The sequence below is a fragment of the Setaria viridis genome, chromosome 2 (assembly GCF_005286985.2).
Source record: "Setaria viridis chromosome 2, Setaria_viridis_v4.0, whole genome shotgun sequence".
NCBI classification, from domain to species: domain Eukaryota; kingdom Viridiplantae; phylum Streptophyta; class Magnoliopsida; order Poales; family Poaceae; genus Setaria; species Setaria viridis.
Window position 1 is genome coordinate 22,845,113 of NC_048264.2, and position 13,819 is coordinate 22,858,931.

The following is a 13,819-nucleotide window of genomic DNA, read 5'->3' on the forward strand; positions in this document are numbered from 1 at the left end:
TCTTTGGGAGTCCGAGTAGGCTACCTTCCTCTGCCGTGTAGCCCCCGAGCCTTGATTACGTCCGAGTACGCCCCTCAGTGGGCCACACAGGGCTTACTCATGGGCTTGGGATGTATGCCCGACACTTGGTTTGATGTTTCTTGACTATGCACTACTTGTGTTGCAGAAAGATTTTCCTCAGTGCTCCCAACTTCATCGTCAGTTGTATTATTGTTGGTTTGAGGGGTATGCTGCACAATTTAAAAGCGGGCAGGCAAGAGATTAGCAACATATGTATATATATTTTCAATCACAACCAATTATTGTCGATACCTGGTTCCTTGTTTCTTGGCTGTGCAGTACTGGCCTTGCATCAATGTTATCCTCGGTGGTCCTAGCATCAACTTCAGTTGTATTATTGTTGTTTGCCGGGGTATGCTATGGATTTTAAAAGAGAGGAGGCTAGATATTAGTGATATTATGCAAATTTAGAACACAACAGAAATAAACATGCACAAATTATATTCTAGTTACCTCTCGCAGTAAAGCCTGACGATAAGGCGCAATCATTGTTCCAACTTCCCCCATCATTTGTTGTCTAAGTGTGGCTTTAAGTTGTTCTCTCGCTGCTTCCTTTTCAGCTTCATGCTTCTACATTTTTTTCCTGTAACTGACATTCTTGTTCTTCGAGCCTCTCTATTCTCTCCTGAATCATTCTCTCCTGAAGGGCTTCCTGCTTTCGTTTTGGATTCGACAAGTAACCATGACCACGTGACCTGCTGTATTTGGCTCCTGTTGTTCCCTGTATGTTTCCTGGAAAATTTGGTGTTCCTTAGTAGGTCCAGAAGTGTGACTTGTTGGTTCTTCTTCATCTGATTGTGTTTGAGATAATTTTCTGGATGTACTAGTCTGATGGCAAGAAACATTAATTTGGTCATGTTTTCATACAAAAAAATAGCTTGTAATGCCGAATCAATGTTATGATCAAATTAGCACTCAGTACTCACATAAATACTCTTAGCCAGGTGATTTGTCTATCTTCCTTCCCTAGTGTGAGTAGTCTTCCAAAGTTCCAAAAGGGGTAGCTCAGCACCAGTTACTGGATCTCTCTATGATGGCAACATTAAATGCCATTAATATATCATTGTGTAATGTAGTGAAAGTTGAGAATAAGTAAATAAATCTTTACCTTGTCCCAACTCCACTGCGAGAAAGGTTTGGAACCCCCTAAGTGATTTGTTCTCAGTTGGCTGCAATTCGAAGAGTTCGTGCTGCTCCTACTCTGCACAATCATCTCGTAAAGTAATGGTTAGCGATGAAAAGTTGAACTCATGATTGTGTTCTTTTACTTACAAAAGAGGGCTTACCTTGAAGTCCTTAGTTCCAAAGTACATGTTCAAATAGTGCCACTCCACAATATCTATGTCTTCAGGCTTATGTTTCATTCTCTCATCATAACTGTCATATGCCTTGTATGTAGAATGCAAAACGAATCGCCAACTTTTGTAGCGTTCATTGGCAACCTTCCATATCTTTTTGTTCGGACTCTCAGTGGTCTCAAGGTCCCAATGATCCTAGTGGGAAAGAAAACTTGTTATGTATGCTACATTCATAATGTATGTTTCCAAGAAAATAGAGGGAACAAGACTAATATATAACATTATAATGCAGCATGAGGTGGCCATTGACATACCATTACAGAATCTGCGATATCATCCTTGACATGCTGACACACATATTTCCAATTTCTAACTCCAATTAATGGAGCCTTCTTCTTTGTAAACAGAACAACCTCATCCACAAAGGTACGTCTATTATCTCCACAGGGACCACCCACATTTTCGAAAAATTTGATTTTCAGTTTCTGTGGGCCAGTCTTCGATCTCTTGGCCACCGCAGCTAGCCCTTTCAAGCATCCTCTGCCCATTTTCTTGCCACCTACTTACAATAAAAAAATAGAAACTTACATTAAGTCGTGCATAATAAGAGCATAAAAAACTGCAGAAGGTGTGAAGCTTTTAGAACCTTTTGTCTGCTTTGGTTTCCTAGCATGAGTTGGCCATTGTGATGGCGGCGTGGCGCTACTACCATTGCTCTCATCACGTACTTCTGTAGGCTTTGCTTGACCTCTATTATAAGCCACTGAACAAATGAAAAACAAGTGCACTTAGAGGATTGTACAATTTTCATCAAAAATAAGAATTAGTTCAAAGGAAAAAGGATTTACAATATCTCTCATATGGTCCTTCTGCCTTTACCATTTAGAGTATGTTTTTACTGTTTCTTCCCTGTAGTCATCGTATAGATCTGCAAATTACCAACACAATTATGTGAGTACATTGTACAGTTATAGACACATGTGCATAGTGTAGTACAAACAGCATACATATCACAATCTAGGTCTTGGTCTTGAAGCCAATGTTTGTATTCATCAAGTGATTCATCATTACTAGTATCATCATCAGCATCAGTAACATCATCAGACTCATTCATCCTTGGTTGTTTCAGGGGTGTAATGTTGATAGCTCCAACCAGTTGTTGTTTTGATAGTATCAACCTTAGTTTCCTTTCTTCAGATGAATCCATGTACTGAAGCATGCGCTCTACATCTTTGGTGTAACCAATTGACTCAACAGATGCATCAACATTTCCTATTCTCTTCTTGTAGTAGTAGTAGTCCCGCGCATCATATCCAAGTTGATCTTTGAAATGCCACAAGCTGACCAAGTCTAATTGTGCCCTATCAATATTAGCCTGAACCAGGCGCACATCTTGTCCTTTTGCCCCCAAGCACTGTACCATTACCTGCCACATCTCACCTATCAACTCGACTGATCTGTATGTGCACATAGATATCAAGACCCCCGCATCAATGAATGAATATGTAGTACTACTAGTGCTATGCGAAAAGCTAATCAGTAGTAATCAGATCTGTGATTTATAAAAGCATGCGCCAATGAGGAAGCATCAAATCAGGAGAAGGTATCTCCATATTGTGCCTGTGACTACTTTTATTTCCAGTGAAGTCCATGCTCGCAAATACACTTAGACCAGCAGGTGGTTCACTAACAGTGCTCCTTTCTTGACGCTCTGGCCAATCCAGCTTTGTACTAACACCTTCAAAGAACCGAGAACAGAATGTAAGGCACTCCTCCGAGATGTACCCCTCTGCTATTGAACCCTCTGGGCACGCTTTGTTCCTCACATAGCCTTTGAGGGTACGTAGGTACCTCTCAACTGGATACATCCATCTATAGGAAACATGACCCCCGAGTTCAGCCTCCCAAGCAATATGAACTGGTAAGTGCATTATAATATCAAAAAATGCTAGAGGGAATATCATCTCTAGCCAACAAAGGGTCTCTCCAATCGATTTGGTAAGTTCTTTCATTTCAGTTTCCTCAAGCTCCTTTGAACATATTGAACTAAAAAGCCTACTGAGCTCGATCAATGGGATCACTACTTCTTCAGGCAATATTTGGCGCACCACCAAGTGTAAAAATTTCTGTAATATAACATGGTAGTCATGACTTTTAAGTCGAGCAACCTTAAAACCATTAACATCAACACATCTCTTTATATTTGAGGCACAAGCATTGGGCATCTTAACACCTTGAAGAAAATTGCACATAATTTCCTTCTAATCATCACCTAACTTGTACAACGCTGGTGGCAAAGTGTATTTTCCTTTATCATCGAACAATAGATGTTGATCCTACCTTATACCCAATTCTTGCATATCGAGTCTAGCCTTCTCACCGTCCTTACTTTTACCAGCCAAATCAAGCATAGTCCCTAGCAAGCTCTCACATATATTCTTCTCAATATGCATGACATCGAGATTATGGCGTATAAGCAGATAATCCTAGTAAGGAAGGTCAAAGAAAATACTCTTCTTCCTCCAGTTGTGCCATCTATTATCTTCATCGCGCTGCTTCCTCTTCCTCAAAGTAGTCGCTCCAAAAGTGACTTGGTCGAAACTCTTGTAGTGCTCCACTACTTATGCACCACTGAGGGGCACTGGAGTCTCCCTCATTTCTACCTTGTTATTGAAGCTGACCTTGTTTCTCTGCCACCTATCGTTCGTAGGCAAGTAACGACGATGGCCCATGTAGCAATACTTTGAACCATATTTTAACCACAAGTAATCAGTATCCTTATGACAATAAGGACAAGCAAACCTGCCTTTTGTACTCCAACCAGACAACATTGTATATGCAGGAAAATCATTAATTGTCCAAAGTAGCATTGCACGCGGAGTAAAATTTTCCTTTTTTTCCGCATCCCAAGTATCAACTCCATTGTCTCATAACTCTTTAAGCTCATCTGTCAGAGGCTACAAATATACATCAATGTTAATTCCTAGAGATTTAGGCCCAAGAATTAGCATCAACATCATCGAATAGGATTGTTTGAAGCACACCAAGGAGGTAGGTTATAAGGAATTAGGATCACTGGCCATGTAGTGTAAGTCACATTCAACATCCCAAATGGATTGAAGCCATCCGATGCAAGTCCCACCCTAACATTACATGGATCACTTGCAAATGAACTATACTTGGCATGCCTCCATGCCTTTGAGTTAGCTGGGTGCCGCACTTTCCCATCTTCAACCAATTCTTCCTTGTGCCAACGCATATGCGTCGATGTGGTCTCATACATATAGATCTCTGCAGTCGAGGAATAAATGGAAAATACCTCAGTATCTTACGAGGTAAGAGCTTCTTCTTTACTCCACAAGTGCCATCACCACCACACTTTAAATATGTATCTTTCCACCTACTCTCCCCACATTTTGGACATGTGTTTAGCTTCTCGTACTCTTCTCCACGGAATAACACACAGTCATTAACAAAAGCATGAATCTTTTGGTAGTCCAAGCCAAGGTCTCGAACTACCTTTCAAACTTTGTCTAGGGTATCTGGGACACAATGGTCCTTGGGGAGCACATGGCAGAATAATAACAGTACTTGCTCTAGAGCATTGTTGCTAATACCAAACATGCACTTAATCTGATATAACCTCACAATAAAATATATTTGGGTAGCCTCCTTGCAACCTGGGTACAGTTCTTTTTTAGCTTCTTCCATTAAGTTGAAAAATTTTCTTGCTGACTCATTTGGCTCCTCAATATTACTACCTCTAATTTCACCATGTATGGCACCACTAATTAGTGATGAAATCAGTTTAGTGGATGAGATGCCATCATCATGATCACCTTCTTCACCTTCACAAACATCCCAATCATCATCATCCACAACAATACGTTTAGCAGATCTACCAGTATGATGCTTTTTTGTAATACGGATCAAACCCTCTGGTATTCAAGTGCAACTCAACAACTTCTTTATTTTGATATGCCATGCGACGACATCCTCTACATGGACAGGGTGCAGTCTGTCCTGGAAAGGTGCCATCAAAGGTGTCTTCAATGAATTTAGTAACTCCGTTTTGCCACGTAGCATCTGTATGTGACAATTCCATCCAACTACGATCTTCATGATCATGTGCCATATTGCAAAAAACCCAACTAATAGTTTAAGCACAGGTTTATACTACTATACAACTCCTGAATAACCTGCATAAAATATAGGTTCCTCCATCGATATTATTACTATCAACAATTATTATAAAAACTAGTTTATCAGCATCGGTATTATAGTACTAAATGAATATATATACTAATTGAAGAACTCAAGTTTATCAGCATGCACATTAATTGCGATAGGTCTGGATCGAATTTATACCTTGCATTGAGAGGATGGAATCGGACAACGCCCGTGTCATCCCGCGTCGAGAGATCGTGGAGGACTAACAAGGGGACTCTTCCTTAGTACTCGGCAACTCGCGCGCTAGGGAAGACGATGGCAGGCGGTGATCGCACGACGAAGGTAGCATCATGCGAAGAAGGGGAGGAGTCATGCGAAGAAGGAGGGGAGGCGATGAGATCATGGAGGACTAACAAGGGGACTCTTCCTTGGCACTCGGCAACTCGCGCGCTAGGGAAGATGATGGCAGGCGGCAATCGCACAACGAAGGCAGCATCATGTGAAGAAGGGGAGGAGTCGTGTGAAGGAGGAGGGAAGGCGACGCTAGGAGATAGATCAGGATTAGGCCTCTCAGCTCGTGAAAGAAAGGCCTGCCATATGTGTTGGCCAAAATAAAGGCTCACCAACATAAGCTGGCGGCACCTACAAACTCATCTATTGCAACCATGCGTTCCCCTACATTGCAACGACTATATATTATTGCAATAGCACCTTCTGTCTAGCAACGATTCGAGTGTTTGTTGTTATAACCAAGATTTCTTTTGCAACAATACCATTTTTGTTGCAATATCTAATACTAGTTGCAACGGTTTATATTAGTATTGCACTAGCTAAGACTCATTTGCAACATTTTCTATTTTCATTGCTATAACCAAGATTTCTTTTGCAACAACACCATTTTCATTGTAATAACCAAGATTTCTTTTGCAACAACACCGTGTTCGTTGCTATATCTAAGACTCTTTTGCAATGCACGATAGTACTTATCACAACGTGTTATAATCATTGCAATATGGACAATTATTGCCACCACTATAAAATAGCGTGGCAATAACGTTGCCGCAATTACAACTAACATATATTCGTTGTGATATAGCGTACCTATTGCAACCACTAAAATTGTAATCGCAACGCTACAAAAATGGTGGCAATATGTTACCCTATTATAACCAACAAGGGCTATTGTCGTAATAACCCTTATGTATTGCAATGAAAATCATCTGTTGCAAAAAAACCATGACATTAGTAACAAAACCTTGTAGTGTAGGGTTTGTGCAGCCCCTTCCTATCCTTCCCTTCTCTTCCTTTGTCGCTTCTTCTCTCCCTCCTCTAGTCTCTCAGCAACACAAGTAGATCGGTAGGGAGAATTAAAGCACGGGGTAGGGCAGCAGCTAGGAGAGAAGTGAGTCAAAGAGTCGATTTCTGTTTTTGACGGAGAAAAAGAAATGGACGTGAGGGACCTGGTCACGGGAGAGGAAAAGGACTCTAATTGGCCATTAAGGTCTCGGTCATCAAGGGTCACGTACGTTTCTTATTTTCTCTCTCTCCTGATAACTTAATAAAACTTTGCCTTGTTCATCCGATGTCGAAAACAAATATATGGGTAGTAAAATGGAATCATCTCGACGAGATCTACACATCTACGGTCTACGATCATCCATCCGAGCTACTGTTCAAAAAGTCAATTTTAGCCACTTTTACGAAGTGTCCGGTCAAATGCTATTTGTAGGAATTTCTCGGGTGTTACAACCAGTGAGCTAGTGGTCCCTATGTTCTCGCCATTTTATCATTGCAGTTGAGTTTCCAAGCTCGTCTCCGAGAACGCCACCACTCGTTGCGAGTAGTGCTAAGGCTATGGTTTTGGGGCAACAAGTTGGGGACTGGATTCGCCTTGTCTAGGGGAAGTTCATTGCCGCGCCACCGCCAGTCGCCGGCCGCACGCTCTGAGGAAGAAGTAGAATGGCATAGTTGTGAGAAGAAAGAAAGTTGGGGGGTTTTCGGGAAATGTCCAGGGATTAAGTGTAAGTGGGATTTTGTGTGAGATCTAGGGGCTGGTTGTGGGAGCTGCCCAAAAAGGGACCCCGAATGCCATTCGTATCATTCCCTGCATGCAGTAGATGATACAAGCATCCCGCACAAGAAGTATTACATCCATACGTCATACAATTTTATTGATAATTTATATAAGGTTACAGAAAGTGTGGCTATAGCCTTAACCTTAATTGTACAGCGGAGTCCTATGTAGTGTTCCCAAGCCTACATGCAGCTTGGCTCCTATGGTTGATCCTCGAGGTCCTCAGCTTCTTCACCAGCTACTTCTTCTTTTGAAGATAGAAAGGATGGGGGAGCAAGGGTGAGTTCCATACAATGGATACTCAGCAAATCCTATGATTGAAAATTTATATTATACATGCAAGGAAAATTAAGGAAAGGGTATGAGGTTTGATTTCTATTGGTAAATCTATTTCGTGCAAGGTGATGTGAGTTTTGGAAGAAGGAAAAGGAAGAAAGCATATTTTAAGTTGTTAGCCCTAGAGGGGTAGTCTTACCTCTCCTACCAATTCCTAAGTTTTAAGAAGCACCAGAGGTCGTCAGGGTCTTTCTGGGCCATTTTTCGCCCATTTCAATTTTTCCCTCTTAGGGTCTCAGCCCCAACATTCCAACTATAAACACATGATTGCTAATCGACGGGAGCTTTAACTTTTTGGGCTCATGACCGTGAGCCTCGACTATCTAGATAGATTTATGACTCTGCGTAGAGGTGTACACTTTACCCATACGTTTGATCAGCCCATACCTTGATCATAGGTGGTACAGACCTACAAGACTCGTACCCACCAATGTTTGTCTCTAGACAACAGTCCCTAGTTCCATCCACAGATACGGCTGGGGTCTAAACAGGAGCCATACCACTACTGGGGAAAGCCCCATCAGTACCGATTGGGAACCCCATTTAGTACCAGTTGTGCAACCGGTATTACTAGTTTGGTACTAAAGGGGGAGCCTTTAGTACCGGTTGAAATAACCGGTACTAAAGGGGGTATTAAAAAATAATAAAAAAGAAATCCCACCCCACCCTAGTCGCAGACTATCGGCCCGAGCCCGACCCACACCTCACCCCCTGCCCAAGCCTGAGCCCTGTCCGAGCCCCCTGCCGCCGCCTTTGCCCTCTACCGCTACGGATCCGCGCCCGCCGTTGCCCGCCGCCGTCATTGCTCGTTGTCGCCCGCCGTAGCCCGCCCGCCATCGCCTACCCCGACGTCGCCCGCCGCCAGCTCACCTCGCCCCGCCCGTCGTCGCCTCACCTCGCCCCGCCCGCCGTCGCCCCCCACCGCCTCACCTCACCCCACTGCTGCTCCTCACTGCTGGTGAGGGGCGAGCAGAGGGGGAGGGGAAGGGAGGCAGAGGAGGTGCCGGTGGTAGAAAGAGGAAGGGGGAGGGGGCGGTGCTAAGAGAGAGATAGAGGAAGATAAGGTGGAGGGGCGGTGCTGATAGATGAAGATAAGGGGGAGGAGGTCGGGAACGGGTAGTGGGTCGAAGATAATGTGGGTGGGAGCTCCACCCAATACTAAAGGTCTCCCATTAGTACCGGGTGAAGCCTCCACCTGGTACTAATGTGCCTAAGGGCCTTTAGTACCGGATGGAGGCTCCACCAGGTACTAATGGGAGACCTTTAGTACCGGGTGGAGCTCCCAACCAGTACTAAAGGAGGTCACAGGGGGCTCCTGGGGAACTATCAGTTAGACCTGGTACTAATGCTCACATTAGTACTGGGTCAAAAATAAATTGGCACTAATGCAGTGGACGAAAGGTCCATTGCCCAGTAGTATACTATGTCCACATAGGGACACTATCCCGAGAAAACAGATGCATCATAATGTGACATACAATGCCATCAGGTCTTCTGGACCTCAACCTTAGGCCCATGCCGACCAGACCTGGGACTATGTGAAGGTCCTGCTCTAGTCTACCTGTTTCCTACCGTGGCCCCTTGGAAGGTTTACTAGGTTCAGTTGGTAGGGTGTGAATCAAGGCCTGACATAAATAGTCACTCCCGAAGGCTGTACCTTTTTGGCACGTATATGGTTGTACGTTTTACTACAAAGACTTTCCCATGAGCTCGTCCTTATGTGACCAAAGTGAGATTTTGGGACAGGATCCTCTACTGAGGCTGCCCCCCTTACTTCCATGTCCTGCTCTTAATTGTTTCTAACTCTTTAATTGGTTTGTTTTAGATTTATCCCTACAACTCACACTTTTTATGAAAACGTTATGTGTATAATTTTCCTATAAACTTCTATTTCTAGAATGATGCTCGATCATTGATCAAGTCATGATCGGGTCATTCATGGGTTTTTTGGGCTTGAACGGCTTCAAGACATGGCAGGAGGAAAAATAGATGTGGGCTGTTGCTATGGCCTTGAAGAATATGCAAGCCAGGTTATTATCTTGGTTGATTTTAATATTTAAGATACATATAGGATAAAACTATGATCAAGGGTGGATGCTAGGTCTTGCCTTTCGCGAAGTCTAGGTCATTTAGGGGTTCTTCTTCGTAATCCGGGTTGTCGAATTTGTTTTTGGTCTCGTCGTTTTCTACAATATCGTAGTTCTACGTTAAGAAATCAATCAAGCAATCATGGAAATACAACAAACATGGGTTAAAAGAGTATAAGTGGGGTTTAGAAGGTTTAGGTAATTTCCTAGAATTTTCTAGGATTCTTTTTCTAGAATTCCTTGCGATGGATTCCTATTTTGGTCACATGAAATATAGACTTTTCTATTTTTAGAAATGAGTGGAGATTTATTCTAGGAGCTGTAGGTATGAGATTTGGGCAAACAAGGCATGACTAGGTTTGAAATGAGTTCCAATATTTTTGGTGAATTTTTGGTGATTTTTGGAAATTTCTAGCATAGAGAAGGGAACTTTGGTGTGCATTAACTTGGGTGGCTTTAGCAGAAAGAGATGGGAGAAGAAAGAGAGGCAGGTAGGCGGGCTCGGGATGACATGGCAAGGGAGGTCAGCGTGGTGCGCCCGTGGGCCACATGGTGGACCACGGGGGAGGGAGTGTGGGTGTGGTGCATGTAGACCGGGTGTAGCGACGGGGAGGGGAGCGGCGGCGCCGCTCGGTTCGGCTCACCAGACCGCCGTGCGGGGCAAAGTAGTTTGTCGGAGCAAGCTGAGCTGGGCGCGGTGTTAGGTTAGGCTAGGGAGTGGCCGTGGGGGTGGTTTGGGGTACAACGAACTGGTGTGGGTGGCGGGTGGTGGCCGGCGGCGAGGTATGAGCTCAGTGGAGTTTGAGCAGCAGCGCGGCCGTTGAAGCAGCAAAAAGGTATCGTGCTTTCAACAGTCGAGGTTATCGATTTAGGCCAAAACAGTTGGATGGGGTGACATAAAAATAGTGGAGTTGCTCTAACTGCAAAAACATCCAGTTATGCTAGTGCAAGTGATGCCAGACCAGTTTTAGGTGATGTGACTTACTATGGGTGGATAATTGATATTATTGAACTGAATTACTCTGGGAATTTTTCTGTGGTACTTTTCAAATGTGAATGGGTGGATGTTCTTTCAGGACAAGGATTGAAAAAGAATAAGTATGGCTACACACTTGTCAACTTCTCACACCTGATACATACAGGAGAAAATATTGGGCATGAACCTTTTATATTTCCTAATCAAGCTGACCAGGTGTTTTATGTTGAAGACAAACTACACCCTGGGTGGTCTGTGGTCATGAAGATGAAACCAAGGGATATATATGACACTGGTTGTGATGAATGGGAAGATGATATAGAAACTGAGCCATTCCATATCACACATCTTGGAGAGATGTTTAATAATGCGAAGATTAGGAATCAATGGGTTAGAACAGACATTGAGGATACAACAGTGGATGCTAGCACCAGTGGATCGAATGACCAACTGTAGTTAGTTTCTTCAATGGTTCGTGTGACTGTCTCTGTCTCCTTTCCTCTATGTTAATACAAATTGTTCTCATTCTTAATGATGCCACAATTCTCTAGTCAAGATGCTACAATTCATCTTGTTCCATCACCAAATTTCCATTATTTGTTACATTGGGAGTTACTAATATATATTTTCTTTATTGCAGAACTATCATACATGGAGATGATTCTGAGTTGAAAATATATCATAGTTTGCTTTCAGTACAATGCAAAAGTTTCGTATGTAATAAAAACTAGTATTCTGTATTTTATTGTCATATGGTTTTGAAAGGGTTTTATTTGTACACGTACTCCTTGCCTCATCATCTATCCTGCTGATCCTATATTATCAATTGATGTATCTTGCCGCCAACAAAAACGAGTTTTATTTTCTTACATGCATTTCTAATTTCTATGACATTCTCCACTGTCTAGTCGTGATGCTTTCTAGTATTGCGAGTGAAATTCAAAGCCCAGCTCATGTTGTTCTTTTGGCCCTCAATAATGTTTCTGCTACTCATAATATTAAAGTTTTAATAAACAAAAGAATGTGTCAAAACATTAATGCTCCCAAATATGAAAAAAAATATTTGCGAGCGAAATTCAAAGCCTCATGTTGTTCTTTGGCCCTCAACAATAATGTTTGTGGTACTGATTATATTAAAGTTTTAATAAACAAAAGAATGTATCACAACATTAATCCCACTGAATATAAAAAAATATTTCCATGGGCAACTTTGGCTATTAGGACAACATTGAACATATCTTTATTATCAGTTTTCAAAAATCAAAATAAAAAATATATGGAAATTGATCCACTTAATAACAAATATGAATAGCTAGATCAATCCAAACATTCTACCGTTATCTACAACATAGCTTAGATTCAATTCCAACTCCTTGCAAGTCTCATTTTGGAAATTGAATAGTATTCCCACTCTACAATTACTAATTTTTATGTTAAAAAATATAACTCCACAAAACCAAGAATCATTCCAAGATGTTGGGCATAGCACTAGTGGCATGTTTCTTCAGAACAGAACAGAGCACTACAGGTCTTAAATTATACATTTGAGATTGATTTAAATAAGTTTAATTTCTTCATCACAAATATCCACTAATAATTGCCAATATATGGGCAATTTATTAAACTCCAATGACTCATCACCTATTTAATTGAGATCCATTTTTCTATAATTGCTTATGTATTTAACCTCATGGTACTAGAAAGCCATAGACAATATGGAACTTTATGAATGAAGGAATGAAGCATCTACATTGAATGATAACAAAATATATATGTTTCTTTGTAAGACTTTAGTTGTAACATTATTTTGTATGTGTTACAAAAAAAAACTACCATCTTTGTAATATTTTAGTTGTATCATTAATTTTGCATTACTATAGTTGCTATCTGTAACACAATTTTATAGAACAAGTGTTATGTGTTACAACGTTCATATGTAACACATAGTTTTGTGTTCCTATGAAAGTTCTTGTAACACATTGATGAATGAATGTGTTACAAGAGTGTATTACAATATCTAGGTTCTGTAGTGGTTACACTGGTTGTGAATGAAAGGGTAGAATTGTTGTAAAAGAAAGTTTCCAGGACCTCAAGGTAAAACTAATTTGGTTATTCTCCATTTAAATTGGTTGTGAATTTTAGAAATGTGTATAAAATCGTATAGAAATGAGAAAATGTAAACTAATTTTTGTAGCTTTCTGGCGAAGTCTAGTTTCATACAAAATTGACTTTGAGCATGTCACTGTTGTAGATCTGGCTCTTGGAATTATTTTGTGAAGTTTGTAGCATTAAAATGTCAACAGAAATTTAGCTATGATTTATTTTCCAAACTTGCAGTCTGGTTAAGATAGATTTTTAATAAATTCTCCAGTAAGTGAATCATGCTAAAATTTTTACAGTTACATGATAATGTGAAAAGTGTACTTCTGTAAAAATTTCATGTCTAGAAAACATAGCTAGAATTAGTTATAATTTATTTCCTTGCTCTAACTTCTAAATGCAATAAAAATAATCCTAACAGTGAAGTGGTATGAATTTTGGCTGACAGGAAATGGAGATTCATATTACGGCGCTCCTTGAAAATAAAGAAGATTTATATTACGGCGGGTATTTTTAAGTTCACTGTCCAACACGCACCCGGATCGGAGCGTCGGGATGCTAGCAGCTTCAAAAAATTTAGAAGAATACAATAAGTAGGCTTACAAAACTTTAAACGACAAACGAAATTACAAAACAGGCGGGGGTTCACCTGCGAAGAAAGAAGGCTTTGTGGGCCGCTTCCCGTATCAGTAGGGATTACGCGGCCCAACTGTCAAAG

General features: G+C 41.3%; 1 pseudogene; it reads left to right on the forward strand.

Annotated features, from left to right (window-relative positions):
- Positions 1 to 10,536: 10,536 nt before the first annotated feature.
- LOC140221869 (uncharacterized) lies at positions 10,537 to 11,457 on the forward strand (annotated as a pseudogene).
- Positions 11,458 to 13,819: the final 2,362 nt, after the last annotated feature.